Source organism: Schistocerca nitens, chromosome 9 (genome assembly GCF_023898315.1).
Source record: "Schistocerca nitens isolate TAMUIC-IGC-003100 chromosome 9, iqSchNite1.1, whole genome shotgun sequence".
Lineage (NCBI taxonomy): Eukaryota > Metazoa > Arthropoda > Insecta > Orthoptera > Acrididae > Schistocerca > Schistocerca nitens.
In genome coordinates, this window is record NC_064622.1 from 123,654,413 (window position 1) to 123,671,916 (window position 17,504).

At 40.7% G+C, this 17,504-nt stretch overlaps 1 long non-coding RNA gene across 1 annotated transcript in view; it reads right to left on the reverse strand.

The window, feature by feature from the left end:
• LOC126203739 (uncharacterized) overlaps nucleotides 1–16,959 on the reverse strand; it is a 101,904-nt gene extending 84,945 nt beyond the window's left edge. Inside the window, exon 1 of the long non-coding RNA XR_007540362.1 lies at nucleotides 16,865–16,959. This is a non-coding gene — a long non-coding RNA (uncharacterized LOC126203739). The remainder of the gene's footprint in view (nucleotides 1–16,864) is intronic.
• Nucleotides 16,960–17,504: the final 545 nt, after the last annotated feature.

Below are 17,504 nucleotides of genomic sequence, written 5' to 3' on the forward strand. Positions count from 1 at the left end.
TGCGGAGGTCATCAGTCCCCTAGAACTTGGAACTGCTTAAACCTAACTAACCTAAGGACACCACACACATCCATGTCCGAGACAGGATTTGAACCTGCGACCGTAGCGCTCGGCGGCTCCAGACTGTAGCGCCTAGAACCGCTCGGCCACCTCGGCCGGCAGTTTTGCTTCACTGTCAATAAGTCACACGATATTCTCCAAAACACAAAAGACTCCTAACCCCACAGTCGTGACCAGGATGTCATCAGTGACAAACCTGCCAACAACACGGAGACAGTAAATTATCAGAAAACCAAAATTATCCAACTTACTGACAGTAGGTTGAGTGATGGCACATTACGCAACATAAGCTTTGTTCATGACACTATGTTCATTGAAGACTGTAAATATTGTCACCGAAAAAATATCCTTAATAACATCATTTAAAATCACTAGCTACTCGTCTATACATATTGACATTTTGTCGACGTTGAATGAACAAATAGGAAGCATAAATGAGGTGGAACTGACATTTCACACAGATCCTGCTTCAAGCAACACTCGATGCAGCCTTTCTTCCACCGCTCTGTCACTCAGATTTCTAAATTTTTATACTACTGTGAGTCTGGCAAACCACTCTACTAATATTTTGCCCCCGTAATAATGTAGCGTTCTACATCAGCACCTCCAGCAGAGACCCTTTAAAACACTACTTGAAATAATTTTCTCGTCGTGATAACTCTTAAAAAAGTAAATTTTGGAACGACTATTTTTCCTTCCCAGGCTTCGTTGTAAGAGGTCCATGATTAAGGAATTTGTTGCTAGCGCACTCGAGCAGATGCAATTTCGATGGATTGCTCACGCGCTCCCTGCGATATGTAAGCTATAAGAGAATCTCAGACCAGAGAGCAGTGTTGTAAGCAGTAAGAGCAGTGTGGCAGTAGGAGTTAGTTGCTAGCGAGCAGTCGTGTTTATCGAGTTGGCTGGGCCGGTCGTGAGGAGCGCTGGCGGAGCCTGAGCGTTGTAGTATAAGGTAAAAGCAGCCTCGCGCATATGTACTATTGTAATATCAAGTCCCATGTAAATGTTTTTTTAATCTCGTTCTTATAAAAAAATTAACTTTTGACAAGTGTAACCTCTCCACAGAAAAAAATAACATTAAATAATATTCACATTTAGCGTAAATACCCAACAGTGAAAATATGTATAGCATTGACATTTAGAGTAACCTAGCAACAGTTTATGATTCTGTAACCTACCAATAATAACGTGACTAATTTCTCAATAAAATTGTGGCTCACTTATAACCTTTCAAAAATTGACTGTGAAATTAAACTGGTAAATTTTTGACGTCAGCAGCGCTGCGTCATGGCCCTCAAAGATCATTCTGAATAAATAGAAAATTCTTATCTCAATAAGGTCGCCGGATAACGCATATATATCTGCTCCTATAAGAAATTTTTCTGGCACAGCCCAGTGCAATGCTGGCCGATAGATTTGTCATGTATAAAAGGAACAACTGGTTTTTCTTTGCAATAATCAAGATGACCATGGATTAGAGAAATTAGTAAATTCCTTAAACTGAGATGAATAATTGTCAAAAGTTAATTTGTTTATAAGGAAGATTATTATTAAGAGATTTTTTTTAAAAAAACATTTACATGGGACTTGATATTACAATAGTACATATGCGCGAGGCTGCTTTTACCTTATACTACAACGCTCAGGCTCCGCCATCGCTTCCCACGACCAGGCCAGCCAACTCGATACACACGACTGCTCGCTAGCAACTAAATCCTACTGCCACACTGCTCTTACTGCTTGCAACACTGCTCTCTAGTCTGAGATTCTCTTATAGCTTACATATCGCAGGGAGCGCGTGAGCAATCCATCGAAATTACATCTGCAGGGAGCGCGTGAGCAATCCATCGAAATTACATCTGCTCGAGTGCGCTAGCAACAAATTCCTTAATCATGGACCTCTTACATCGTAACCTGGGGCGTGTCCACATGCTCGTTGCTAAGGGATGTCTGCCTCCGCAAACTGCATCTAACTTTTAGATTTTACCCTTCGTATTCTTACGCCGGCTCTGCAGACACTTTGCGACGCCGTGCTCCGAATCACCACCCCGCCACCTGTTGTCACATCCGACCCACTGCGCGACAGTATGAGACAGCAAATTCTGATGGCAGCGCTAAATCAAAACTGAAATATCTCGTGGTCCATATCTCATACCACAATCCGCTTTGCACAAAAGATCTTAAATAAAAGGCTGCGCATATACCTGTTGCGTTGCAACCTCCGCTACGATCGTAATTAGCTTTGGTGAGATTACGTATCACTGTCACACCTCAACAGGTCTCTCTCTGGGGAGCAAGATAGTTCAAATTCCCATCCAGCCACCCGAATTTAGATTTTTCGTAATTTCCTATAATCGCTTAACCCATAGGCAGGGATGGTTTTTCTGAAAAGGGCACTGTCAGTTTCGTTCTTCACACTCCCATGGTTAGAGCTTGTGCTCCATCCGTAGTAACCTCATTGTCGATGAGACATTGTACTCTAATCTTCCTTTTTTTTCATTTACGTTAACACATGAACTTTCGCACAATACGGCTGTTGGTTTGACATTCATAACAGATAGATACTAACTTCTAACTATCATAAGTTTTCTGAAACCACTTATCGCATTTTGGAGCCTGAAATGCGTTTGAATTTGTGACTTTGAGAATAACAATACTTGCAGCCGCAGTTACTATACTTTTATTAGGCAAAAGCGAAGTTGATGTTGTAGGTTCCCCACTATGTGTTTCTGTATGAAATTTACCCGAAATTTACATTCCACTCTCTAAAAAGTCTACATAGTACAAGAACTACTTAATCATAAACTGTCATCCACCTTAAGGTGAACACAGACTACTCTGACGTGACGTGTTCCCACGTCACGTCAGGCAGAATGGGACTACGTCAGACATGAAGCTGTGTTCACATTGGCCGGACTATATCAGCATCAAACAACTACTTCGTCTGTATTGTATTTTCCGAGAGTTTGTTTTGAACCTGCAACCATGAATGTACTGCATGTTTTTGACATGCTGGAAGAAGAAGAAGTGGAAATGACTGCTCTCTGTATTGCGTCCATTTGCTCGTCTAGAGACTGGGTGAATCCTATCAATATGGGGCGAGACGAATTCGGGGAGTTCCAAAATTCAATGCCTCAACTAATAGAAGATGAAGAGAGGATTAAGTGGTATTACAGAATGACAAAAACTGAATTCTACCATGTCCTGAGCTTGGTTGGTCCGATAATAGAAAAACGCTCCACTCAACTCAGGGAAAGCATTCCGGCGGAGATACGACTTGCAGTTTGCTTGAGGTGAGTGCTGATACTTTATTGTATTATATATCTGGAAGGGAAAAAATATCACAGAGACATTTTGGAAATTTTATTGATTTGCTTTTCACAAAGATAGATACTGCCTACAGGAAAATTAAAGAGACCTTTGGAGAAAAGAGAGCCACTTGTATGAATATCAAGAGCTCAGATGGAAACCCAGTTCTAAGCAAAGAAGGGAAAGCAGAAACGTGGAAGGAGTATATAGAGGGTCTATACAAGGGCGATGTACTTGAGGACAATATTGTGGAAATGGAAGAAGATGTAGATGAAGATGAAATGGGAGATACGATACTGCGTGAAGAGTTTGACAGAGCACTGTAAGACCTGAGTCGAAACAAGGCCACGGGAGTAGACAACATTCCATTGGAACTACTGACGGCCTTGGGAGAGCCACTCCTGACAAAACTCTACCATCTGTTGAGCAAGATGTATGAGACAGGCGAAATACCCACAGACTTCAAGAAGAATAAAATAATTCCAATCCCAAAGAAAGCAGGTGTTGACATATGTGAAAATTACCGAACTATCAGTTTAATAAGTCACAGCTGCGAAATACTAACGCGAATTCTTTACAGACGAATGGAGAAACTGGTAGAAGCCGACCTCGGCGAAGATCAGTTTGGATTCCGCAGAAATATTGGAACACGTGAGGCAATACTGACCCTACGACTTATCTTAGAAAATAGATTAAGGAAAGGCAAACCTACGTTTCTAGCATTTGTAAACTTAGAGAAAGCTTTTGACAACATTAACTGGAATACTCTCTTTCAAATTCTTAAAGTGGCAGGGGTAAAATACAGGGAGCGAAAGGCTATTTACAATTTGTACAGAAACCAGATGGCAGTTATAAGAGTCGAGGGACATCAAAGGGAAGCAGTGGTTTGGAAGGGAGTGAGACAGGGTTGTAGCCTCTCCCCGATGCTGTTCATTCTGTATATTGAGCAAGCAGTAAAGGAAACAAAAGAAAAATTCGGAGTAGGTATTGAAGTCCATGGAGAAGAAATAAAAACGTTGAGGTTCGCCGATGACATTGTAATTCTGTCAAAGACAGCAAAGGACTTGGAAGAGCAGTTGAACGGAATGGACAGTGTCTTGAAAGGAGGATATAAGATGAACATCAACAAAAACAAAACGAGGATAATGGAATGTAGTAGAATTAAGTCGGGTGATGCTGAGGGAATTAGATTAGTAAATGAGACACTTAATGTAGTACAGGAGTTTTGCTATTTGGGGAGCAGTAGAGAGGATATAAAATGTAGACTGGCAATGGCAAAGAAAGCGTTTCTGAAGAAGAGAAATTTATTAACGTCGAGTATTGATTTAAGTGTCAGGAAGTCGTTTCTGAAAGTATTTGTATGGAGTGTAGCCATGTATGGAAGTGAAACATGGACGATAAATAGTTTGGACAAGAAGAGAATAGAAGCTTTCGAAATGTGGTGCTACAGAAGAATGCTGAAGATTAAATGGGTAGATCACATAACTAATGAGGAGGTATTGAATAGAATTGGGGAGAAGAGGAGTTTGTGGCACAATTTGACAAGAAGAAGGGACCGGTTGGTAGGACATATTCTGAGGCATCGAGGGATCACCAATTTAGTTCTGGAGGGCAGCGTGGAGGGTAAAAATCGTAGAGGAAGACCAAGAGATGAATACACTAAGCAAATTCAGAAGGATGTTGGTTGCAGTAACTACTGGGAGATGAAGAAGCTTGCACAGGATAGAGTAGCATGGAGAGCTGCATCAAACCAGTCTCAGGACTGAATGCAACAACAACAACATTTCACCAAGTGCGATTTATTATACATCAGAAAGGTAATTACAAATTAGAAAAGTTTTCTTGCTGTTTCTCTTGCCAAGTGTAGGAGAACGTTGAGTCCGTTCAGCAGTCTAAGCAGTGTTCAGATCGTTGAAGAGATGGTTTTGAGGAGGACTGATAGAATGATGATGGCTTTGTATTAAGAGCACTGTGGTAACCAGGGTTCACCTGAAATGAGCTCCCACGTGCTGCTTGCAACGCTGCCCACAAAACAATGTTGCTCACTTCCATCTTCACTCTAGTTTGCTCATCAGGACGCAATTTTTTCACATTTTTCGCCATGCTGAGGAAAAAAAGTTCGCATTCATCGTCCACGTTGTCACTTGATATAGCGTGTGCACTTTGAAGAAGTACTTGGGAGCGCAAGCGTTGATTGTCTTTCATTATTTTAACCATTTCTTGTACGAATGACGACAAACGTTTTTTTCCAACATAAGGCCTTACGGGCTTCGCTGAAGGTCGAGTAAAAGTTGTTGAAGAATCTGACACATTAGCAGTGGGATTGTCGATGGCCTCCGCCATTGTAGGGACTGCACTTTTCAGTAGATCGTTTCTTGGTGGATTGGATTGGGAACTTTCTGACGAGGCCACTTCTGAGTCTGTTTCATCAATCGGACATACGCCAGTTTCTTCTCATGTTACATCATAATCTTCATTACGGGGCTGTCTTCCGTATTTCCTCGAGTTTTCCTTGTTACGAGATTTGGATTCAAAAAAGCCGTTTCATCTTCAAATTTCCATTTGCTCCAACTCTTTGCCGCCTGACCTGATTTTGTGGCCCTGCGGTGTTTAGCCTGGATGTACGCATTCCGCAGTTTATTCCAGTTGTTTTTACATTCATTACCTAGAACAGAGCAATTAGTTTAAAATTTTAGGCTAGTCTTTGTAGTGCGTTTAAAATTAGTTGCGAATTTTGTCGTTTGGCTTGCCGGAGGTGACGTGACTCCGTTACCCAGGCAACACCAATGGCGAGCCAGGCTTTCCCCCCGAGCCGCCACCGGTGTCGGCCTGTAAGGCGTTCCTGTCGCCAGGCCGTAGGTAAACACTACCACAATTGTTTCTTTGCCGCCAAAGAACGTTCTCGGTTCGTTATTGACGTTTCTCTACCGCTAAAGAATGTTTACCTGGCGGCCGGCTCCTTCTAGGCGTGTCGATATCGCCGCCTGCTGGCACGCGTTGGCAACACCACTTCCCTCCACTCGCTCCGTACCGAACTGTAATTTTAAACGCACCATACATATCTATTAGTTTTTCATTTATTCTCCTTTGGCGCTCAAAGCCAAAGATCGCTTAGTTACCAAAGGACAACGAAGGTCAATAATTCAATAAGTGGGCTTTTTTTCACCAGTCTGAGGTACTTGGTAACTGGCAATTCTTACAGAACATTGGGTTTTTCTTTTCGGATTGGATTTTCAACTATTGGAGAAATAGTTAAAGAGTGTTGTGAGATAATTTGGACAACTCTACGACCGATTTACATGCCAGAACCAAACATAGATGAATGGGAACAGATAGCCAAGGATTATGATGGGAAGGGGAATTATCCACACTGCATAGGAGCTTTGGACGGCAAGCACGTTCAAATCCGATGTCCAGCTGGTGCTGGTTCATTTTACTATAACTACAAAGGAATATATTCCAGTGTTTTATTGGCTTTGGTAGATGCAAATTACAAATTCACGCTTGTTGACGTTGGAGCTTACGGCAAAAGTAGCGATGGAGGAACTTTTGAGCGATCTGAGATGGGGAAGAGATTTTAAAGCAACAAATACGCCGTTCCCAAGAGCTACTACCAGCAATGGAGATTCCTTATGTAATTATTGCAGATGAAGCCTTCCCTCGCAAAACCTATTTGATTGTCCATACAGCAATACAGCCATTACAAGTGACGAATGGAAGGTATACAACTACCGTCATTCAAGAGCTCGACGGACTGTAGAAAATGCGTTCGGAATTCTAGCCGGGCGCTGGAGAATATTGCTAAAGCCTATTGAAACTAAACCAGAAACTGCCGATCTAATAGTTTTAGCTTCCACCTGTCTACATAACATGCTTCAGAATACATCAACAAATATTTCCCCTTTCGAGGAACAAATCAGAATGGAAAGTGAACACATTCATGATGTAGCCAACCTCGAACCCATTCGTAGAAATTTCGTGAGAGAAGCGGCCATCACCAGAGATAAGTTCAAAAAGTACGTCGTTTCTGATTATGGTTCAGCAAGTTGTCCTTGGCAATGGCACTCCATTCGAAAGGGTAGAGTTGCTCCATGACACGTCCAGTATTATTTACTTAATACGCGCATTCGTTATAACCGACCGTTTTAAGTTCAATTGGGTGTTATTTTTAATTATAATTCATATAATCCAATTCATATAATAGATATCTGTTATATTCATATTTGGTTTTGCTTGTTATGGAGTGATACTTTTTTCCTATCAATATAAAATATAACGCCTATTGAACTATTATAAATTGTATAAAAGAAAAACTAATAAAAAATATGGAAAAAGTAACTGTTTTCACTAACATGTAATGCCGAGTTTTTCTCCTATTTCGTCCCAAGCCTATTTCCTTGAATGCTGGTTACGATATTCCCGGTTAGAAGGGTCATACACCACCGGATTTGACCGAACGTATTCAATCAACATCTCCTCCATCTTCAAATAATAACTGCAAACGGTAGAGGAGAAACCACTTCACACTTCTGACGCCTTCCCACGACTGACGAAAATCTAGAACTTTAGATATTCTTCCCACGCGTCATAAGGCGTGTAGCGTCAGATTGCATCATCCAACGCATTCCCACGTCACGTCAGCTCAATATAAACATAAGCGCAGAAAACCCTGTGTTGGATTTTTATATCACACGCGTTATGACGTGAGCCCACGTGTTTCCACGTCACGTCGGAGTAGTCTGTATTCGCCCTTAAACTCTTATGCTAACCTTTGACTAAACAGAAACTAATTTGATCCGAACTGTAACTGATCTGAATACAACTTGTCTTTAAATTAAACGCTCAACTGAAATAAAGAAATTATCTGGCCCTAATCAGGACTTCCACTTACCTCGCGTTACAGATTTGTCGAAAGCACAAAAGCAATCATCAAGCAGGCAGCGATTAAGCTAGATTTCTATTTTTCCAGTTGAAAGCAGCAGTAACATACTTCAGACTGTTTCATAAATGTTTGAAGCGAACTATTAGCTGAACCATTACCATTTACCAGGTCTTTCACCTTGGCTTCTTCCTACGAGGACATGCTGAAAATTAATGCCTGTTCTCACCATAGTTTGAGATTATACGTGTTATGCATATTACTCAGTCAACTTCCCCGCTTCACTGACACAAGTTGCAAAATGGTTCAAATGGCTCTGAGCACTATGGGACTTAACATCTGTGGTCATCAGTCCCCTAGAACTTAGAACTACTGAAACCTAACTAACCTAAGGACATCACACACATCCATACCCGAGGCAGGATTCGAACCTGCGACCGTAGCGGTCACGCAGTTCCAGACTGAAGCGCCTAGAACCGCACGGCCACACCGGCCGGCCACACAAGTTGCAGCCCTCTGCTGCTAGAGGGCTCCGAATTGCAGCGTGGAACGTGGCGTGTTAACGTAATAACGTCGGTGCATGAGAATCACTCATAAAACTGGAAGCACGAATTCTAAGAGTTCGTCCACACTAGGAGCATCCTCTCCTTCAACATGACAATCCCAGAGCACACACGAGCGCCTTGGATTCACCGTCATCTATCACCCTCTGAACAGTAAGGACTTGTTCGTATCAGATTTCATCTGTTGCCTAAACTTAAACAATGCCTTCAAGGACTTCTCTTTGATTGCGATGAAGCCGTGAAAGCAAAGTTTTGGCTCCGTCTACAGAATCAGACATTCTATAGTGACGTATCAACAAACGGGTCTCTCGTTGGGAGCAATTTGTTCATGCTACAGTAACGATGTTGATAACTAAACATGTAGCTATGAGAAACAAAGATGTAAAATGTTAATAATGTTTGTTTAATTTAAAAAACTTTAATAATATTCACATAAAAGTTCGGAGGCATCACTGCTCAGCGCGGTAAAGGAATGAGCCGATAAAATGAATTGTTAATGGCAACTGCCACAAGTGTTTTTGTCACTGAGCCACAGTTCAAACAGCGCAGCGTTCAAACTATAGGACTTCGTGCGCCGCACTTGGTATTAATTTGAATTCCAACCGGACCGCAGAATGCTGCCGCAGACGGGTTTATCGAAGGGATTTAATAAATGAAATCTGTTGCGAAATTTGTTTAATTTTCGTTACTCTCCACATTGAGCAATATTCGTTGAATATAGTTTCTTTCCGTTTACCAGTGCCGATTTATAACACACAGGTAAAAGCTTGAATGTTCGACATTGCAACATCGTTTGTTTCACATTTTGCAGCGAATTAACAGCTGCGTAACACATCAGACAGATTGGAACCATTGGTTGTTGCATGATTGACAGTATATCATTTCTAGCTACTAATGAACTACCTTAATATATCCAACGTATTTGTATCTAAACACTAGTTATTGCATTTATCAACAGCACAATCAGTAACGCCGATTCATCTGGTGGCCCTCTAAACTCAGAAGAAAATTGAAACTGCTAATTTTGCTGCCAACCACTCACTATGCACAGTAGGATACCTCTTAGGACACGGATTGCCTGTCACGAAATGTAGAGAAACAAACGTTTTTTACTGATGCGTACACTAGTTTAAATAACTGCGTGAATTCGTTGCACCATGGCATATGTAGATTACGAGCTAGCAGTTCTAAGTTTCTGCATAGCTAATGTCTGATTTATAGGCTCGATTCCTCGCTGCTAAAAGCTACGGACAGTACAGTAATATGTGTTGATCGATAGTTCTCATAATTTTGCCACTTATGATCCCCATTGCCTTCATTTTTTCTCTAATGGCAATGTTAATTACGTGATACACAAAATCACATTTCATCCCAAAAACTCTTCAGTTTCCACACCACTTCATACTCCATGAATCATAAAATATTCTACCACTTTCACTGCACACATTAGCTGCGTCTACTCAGCCGCTTAATTTTTTCTACAGCTTCTTCTCTTGTGTCCAGCATTCCGTCTTCTCTGTTACAGATCTTGTTCCTGCCTGGATAGTGGCCGCTAGATAAAATGTTTTTATTATTTAACAAATTCACCAAAGTTATTTGTGCCTCATCTGTAATGAGTACGGATTTCAGGAAACTATGAACTTTCGTTGACTAGACATTAATGCACACCTTAAGTTACTGTTACGGAACAGGGACAGCTGATGGGCAAGTCATCAATATGTCGCAAGTTTTCTGAGTTACAGGGGTTCAGAAAACCACAGGAAGTGTGTCAGCCTCAAAGGCTGCAGGGCAAACACTGGAAGACAGAACTGCCAACAATCGTACTATGGCTGTTAACTGTCGTAACTTGAGAAAGAATCAGAACTACAAGCGCTAATAGAAAGCACTGAAGCTAAAATCACTATAGATTACGGAAAGCCGGCTGAAGGCGTAAATAAGTTCAACCGAAATTAAATACATTTGGTGGCGGAATGTTTATTGGTATAAAAAGTAGTTTACCTTGTATTGATATTGAACTAGATAGTCCCTCTGAGTTACTATAGGTAGAGGTTATACTTGACAACCGAAATAAATTAATAATTGTTTCCCTTTGCCCATCCTCGACTCAGGTGATATAATTACTGAACAGCTCAAAGAAAACTTGAATCTCTTCTCAAATAGGTACCCCACTCATACAGTGTGAGGAGAATAGAAGTGGCCCGCAGAACAGAGTTCCAAGATACAACTAAACACGGCAGAAGACAGGAAATAGAGCACTAATTTGTTTGTAGCACATGTTGAAAGTGACCACCATTCATCTCTTAGAACTTTTGGTCCCTGGTCAGCAAGCTGCTGAACGTGGAACGAAGCTGGACTGTTGGGATTTCTGTAGTCTCATCCGAAGTGTTCTGCTGCAGTTCTTGAAGATTATGAGGGTTGTTGCGACACACCTTACACTTGAGGGCTCCCCATTTAAAGTAATCGCATATTGACAGATCAGGTGACCTGGGTGACCAGTTATGGCCGCGACCAGACTGACCTCTGCTAACAACTCTGTCAGGCGTGAATATTGTGTAAATGTGTTCCAAGGTTCGGGCGGCTGTATGGGCAATTGTTCCATCCTGTTAGAAGTAACTGTAAGTCTTTCCTCCCTCATTAATGCTGCCACAAATTGTTTCAAAATGTTGGCAATGTAAAGTGCCGAAGTCAGCGTCTGATGAAGGAACGTGGCACCCATAAAAGGTCGTGCAGGCACTGCACACCAAACCCCAACCTTCTGTTCATACAGTGGAAGTTGTGCGGATTCTCCGCCGCCCAGAACCTGTGATTCTGTGAGTTGACATACGAGGGTGGTTTGAAAAATTCTCGAAATCACCACGAGAGGTCAGCGCTAGCGCAACGAGCTGCTCACGTGATATTCATTGGACTGTTGTCTGTAAAGACGTGCCACGTCAGTGCTCTTGGAACAGAGCTGTGGCGGTGACGTGGCTCTGTTGTTGTTCACACATAGCGATTTGCGAAGATGGAAAAAATCGAGATTCGAGCAGTAATTAAGTACTTCGTAAAGAAAGGTATGAAAGGAAAGTACATTCATGCCGATTTCCAGAATACACTGGAGAACTCTGCTCCTTTTTATTCCGCTGTTTCCAAGTGGAGAAATAAATTTAAATTTGGTCGGGAGAGCTTAGATGATGATTCATGCAGTGGTCGGCCAAGATGCGTCACCACTCGAGGTATCATTGCAAAAGTGCACAAAATGGTCACGGAGGATCGCTGATTGAAGGTGCGTGAAACTGATCACGCTTGTCAGATGTCATCTGAAAGGGTATATCACATTTTAACTGAAGAATTAGAAATGAAAAATTACCTGCGATTGCGACTCTTGATTCGTGCTTACACACATGTGCCGTCGCTATGCCAAAATTGCACGAAGTAAGGTATGAATTGTAGAAGTGAAGCATTTTCTGGTGAACTTAAGTCAGATTTGCTGGTGTGCTGGCACGTTTCAGAATGTTTTTTGACTTGTTCAAGACAGAACCTCTCTGACGCCATTTTTGGACTAAGTGTCTCACCAAACAACCGTTTCCACGACTATGTTGTCACGTAACTTTCCACAACGAACACTCGCTGCTCCACTGTGAATACTATCGTGCCCTGCCCCCCCTTTTTTTTAACAAATAGTTCAGCAACCCATTCGAACTGTAAATGGTTGTGAAAACGTACCCGACCTCTTAACAACAAATAATCCAGAGCAAATAGGAAGCATCATGACAGATATAGGGATTTGTGATCACAAGGTAGTTTTCGCGAGACTAAATACCATAACAGCCAAATCCACAAAAAATAAACGCAAAATACATCTACTTAAAAAAGGAGATAAAAATTCGCTTGACGCCTTCCTAAGAGTCTCCACTCCTTACAAATTGACTATGTAGACCAAACGCAGTTTAAATTCAAACAAATATTGATATTTTTCATAATTAGAGATTGAAAAGAGCGATCTCCATTTGCTTTGAAAAAACTTTTAATCGCCAAGATCACATTCAAAGCTGTTTTATTTCTGGTGACCCGTTTCCACAATTAAGATTGTCATGTTCTTATCTTCAAAAAAACTTGTTCTTATACGTCATCTTCCATTATGAGTGTATCAGATATGCCATGTTGTCATTGTAGTGGATAGTATGTAGCACATTCCACACAGGTTTGTTAAAAGTAAAACCATGTTTGTCACAAATAAAAACAATACAGTTAAAATCACCTTGTGAGGCAACCCTAAGGAAACAGAACGGGGAACAATACGTTTTATGAAGATCAGAAGATCACAGACTTTATTGTTGAAACCGTTGATCAAGTATAAAGAATACTGAACACGATCTTGGCTATACAAAGTTTCTTCAAATTCGAAGAAACAGTATAGATGGCAATTGAGATATTTATCTACCAAATAAAGTAACGAGTGGCGGTACGGGTCCTCCAAGGTAAACAAAACAGGTCTGAAAACTGTTGCAGAAGCAACGAAAAAAGAATACCAAGACTGGTAAAGTTTTACGAAAGCTCGAACTTTAGCGTGAACTTCAATGCGAGCTGCGTTTAATAGTTTCCACAATGAAACTCTGTCTCGAGATCTGGCAGAAAACCCAAAGAGATTCTCGTCGTATGTAAATTACACCAGCGGCAGGACGCAATCAATGAGTTCGCTGAGTGGGATCATCAGTGATGTCAATGGTGACAGTGCCACTGCAGCAGAGTTATTAAGACGATTTTACGGAATTCCCCCCACCAGAGAAGATGAAGTCAATACTCCAGAATCCGAATAACTGCCAACATAACTTTTAAATAAATATCCTCGATGTAGCGAAACAGCTTAAATAATTTAATGCCAGTTAGGTTCTTGTCAGAGTCTGCTGATACAACAGCTTCATACTTAGCAATCATATACAACTGCCCACTCGTCGAAAAAACCGTACTTAAAGTCTGGAACGTTGCACAAGTCACACCAATATCCAAGAAAGGAAATAGGAGTTATCCGCTGAATTACTAACATCGATTTGGATTAGGCTTTTGGAACAGATATTACGTTCGAACATTATGAATTACCTCGGAGAAAACGATTTAATGACAAACAATCAATACGGGTTCAGATAATATCGTTCTTATGAATCATACCTAGCTCTTAACTCACACGAAATAATGAGTACTATCGACATGGGCGGTCAAATCGATTATATATATTTCAGATTTCCAGAAGGTTTTTGACACAGTTCGTCAAAACTGACTTCTAATCAGATTGCTTGCCAGTCGAGCATCGCCTCAGTTGTGCGATAGGTTTCGTGGTTTCCAGTCAGAAAGGTCACAGTTCGTAGTAACTGACGGAAAGTAATCGAATAAAAGAAAATTAATATCTGGCCTTACCCAAAGAAGTGTTGTAAGCCCTCTGCTGTTCCTGGTCTAGGTAAACGATTTAGGAGACAATCTGCGTAATGCTGTTAGATTATTTGCAGATGATGCTGTGATTTGCCTTCTCATATCATCATTAGGTGATCAAAACTAATTGCAAAAGCATTAGACAATATGTCTGTATGGTAAGAAGAGTGGCAACTGACTCCAAATAATGAAAAGTATTAAGTCATCCATATGATTACTAAAATTAATCCGCTAAATTCAGGAACCGCGCTACTGCTACGGTCGCAGGTTCGAATCCTGCCTCGGGCATGGATGTGTGTGATGTCCTTAGGTTAGTTAGGTTTAAGTAGTTCTAAGTTCTAGGGGACTTATGACCACAGATGTTGAGTCCCATAGTGCTCAGAGCCATTTGAACCATTTGAACCGCTAAATTTCGGTAACACGATAAATCACGCAACTCTACAGGCTGTAAATTGAACTAAATATAATTACGAATAACTTAAACTGGAACCATCGCATGGTAATGTTACGCAGAAATCAAGCCAAAAACTGTCATTTGTTGACAGAACAGTTAGAAAATGAAGCCAGTCTTCTAAAGAGACTGTTTACACTACTCTTGTTAGCCCACTTTCGCAGTACTAGTGTGCGGTGTGGGAGCTGCATCAGGACTGAAGGACAGCGAGAAAGTTCAGATGAGGGCAGGTCTTTTCGTATTATCACGACGTAGAAGAGAAAATGCAACGGATATGGTCCACGAATTGAGGTGGCAAACCATTAAAAGAAAGGCGTGTTTCGTTGTGTCAGGATCTTCTCATGAAATTTGGAACAGCAACTTTCTCCTGAGAATATGAATGTATTTTGTTGGCGCACACGTACAGTGGGAGTAGTGATCATCGTAAGAAAATACGAGAAATCAGAGCTCTCGCGGAAAGATTCAGGTGTTCGTTTTCCTCGAGCAACCTTGCAGAGTGGAACTTAAGAGAAATATCTTGAAGCTGGTCCGCTTAACGCTCTGTCAGGCCCTTAACTGTGAATTTTAGAGTAATTAAGTACACGTATATGTAGCTGTAGATGGAGTTTCTCATCGTTTTGCGCGGCCCCTCCCGCCGGAGGTTCGAGTCCTCCCTCGGGGATGGGTTTGTGTGTTGTTCTTAGCATAAGTCAGTTTAAGTTATTTGAAATTGTATGTGGCACCAAAATAAGATAAGAATATTAATAAATTAAAATGAAACTAGGATACTATAAACAATTAATGTCTCTTATAGGCTCGATAATGCTGATCGCTGACTGTGAGCGACCACAGAGCGAAAGGTACTGTACTGCTAGTGTTGGAGTAAGAGGGCGCTGGGCGCTCAGTCGAAGGTAGCTGTCTGTGAGGGAAAGATGATAGAGGAGGCAGTTTGCGTGGTGTGCTGTGTGAAGCCACCAAGAGTTATATTAACGTAGGTATGTCAATATTGTTGAACGTGGAAGCAGAAGTCTTCAGGCAAATAAGGTAAACATGTTAAGTAATTGTAATTTTTGTTTTGCCAGTGCGTCAGTGTAGATGAGTTGGCTGTTAATTTGTAATTTTTTTTAAACGACTAGTTAAATATTTCATTTTTGTAATGCTTTTAAGATTTCTTAACAGAGCTGTATTTAATTTGATGATGTTGGATTAATGAAGTTAGATAATACTTGCTGTTTAAATCTCCATGTTTGTGAATCAACTGTGAGTAATGTAGTTTCAATTGTCAGATGTTTTTGAGAAGACAAATTTAACTTGAAATATAATTTTGCTAAGAAAACTCACTGTTAGTAATTCACCATAATCAGTACTGCCTCCCAGGCCAGGTCATATAGTTTTTTAAAGAAGTTGAATTTTCTTAAACGTTCTCGTTTATTAGCCAAATGAATTTCAAGCGCATTTCAAGTACTAGGGTCAGCATTGCACACTGCTGAGTCTGTAGTTAGCATATTCATATTTTTTGTGAGAGACGAGAGTATATCGCGTTACTCCGTTGCTGCTTTAGAGGTAAGAGAACTTAATTTGTTTGTTATGTGCACAGGGACCAAATTTATTAGATTTGACAGGGCCTTAGGATTCAGTGCTTAAGGGGCTGAATGCATTTTGCAGTAACTGTATTTCTTTATTGGTATTGGGACTTGCGTTGCCCAATCCATTCGTGTTATGTTTTGCTAACAATAAGACAGTAAGCACACCACTTGCAGTTACAACACGCTACACAAAAATTCGAGTTCTGTATCCATTCCACAGTTCAGACATTCATTCAACGTGAAAGTTGCGAGCTCTATCTTCTTATCTCGTGCTTTCTACTGAAAATCTCGTGCTTGTACTCTTGTTAATTTTACTATTACAGAGATCGCCAAAACTTTATTTTTTTATTGGTCCTGTGCACAACAAATAACTTACTTGTTCTTTCTACTGCCACTGCTTGATCTGCTTCATTCCATTATTTAACAAAAACATAAAAAAAACCTATTATTCATGCTGAGTGCAATGCATGTTCTGTATAGCGTCTCCTGCTGTTGCTGCGGCTGCTTACTACAACTACATATAATTCAAGAGAAAGGGTTTGGTCAAATGTAAACTCGATAAATGATAACCCAAACAAAAAACTATATTCTGAAATAAGCGAGGTGCAAATTATAAAAAATATCAACTAAATACCAAATCCTGTGTCGCTGCTGGCGGACACGGCAGTACGGCAGCTCGCCGACGACCCCTCGCCCAACACACGTGCGCACCACAGCAGGCGGGCTCCTACACTGGCTTCAAAACTGCCACTAGTTAATCGGTGCGCTGCGAGGCGCGACAACAATATCTTAGATTCCAGAGCTTGTGTATGCGCGCTGTAGCCAACCTTTAAATCCTAAGAGAGTATTGCCAACTCTCATAACTCCCAACCTCATTTTTGAAAATTTTGCGGGGTGATTCTTGCCTAACATATTGGCAAGGAACAAACAGTAAAATTTTTTTACAAAACGACGAAAAAATTAGGCAAAGAGAAAAAATGTTTCAATTTATATCCAATGAGTAAAAGTATTTCTTGCTTAGCATCTAAGTACTTTTTTTTACCAAAGGACGAAAATTTTCTTGCATGGCATATAGGCAAGAGAAAAATGTTAAAATTTTATACAAAATGGCAGAAATGTTGCTTGCCTAATTGATTGGAAAGGAGAAAACATGGCTCCTTTTACAAAAATAATATGAAAATGTTGCTAGCCTAGTATGTACGTAATAAGAAAACATCAAAGGAAATATAACAAGTTTCTTACATAAGTAGATAAAATAGATCATATAAGTTTTA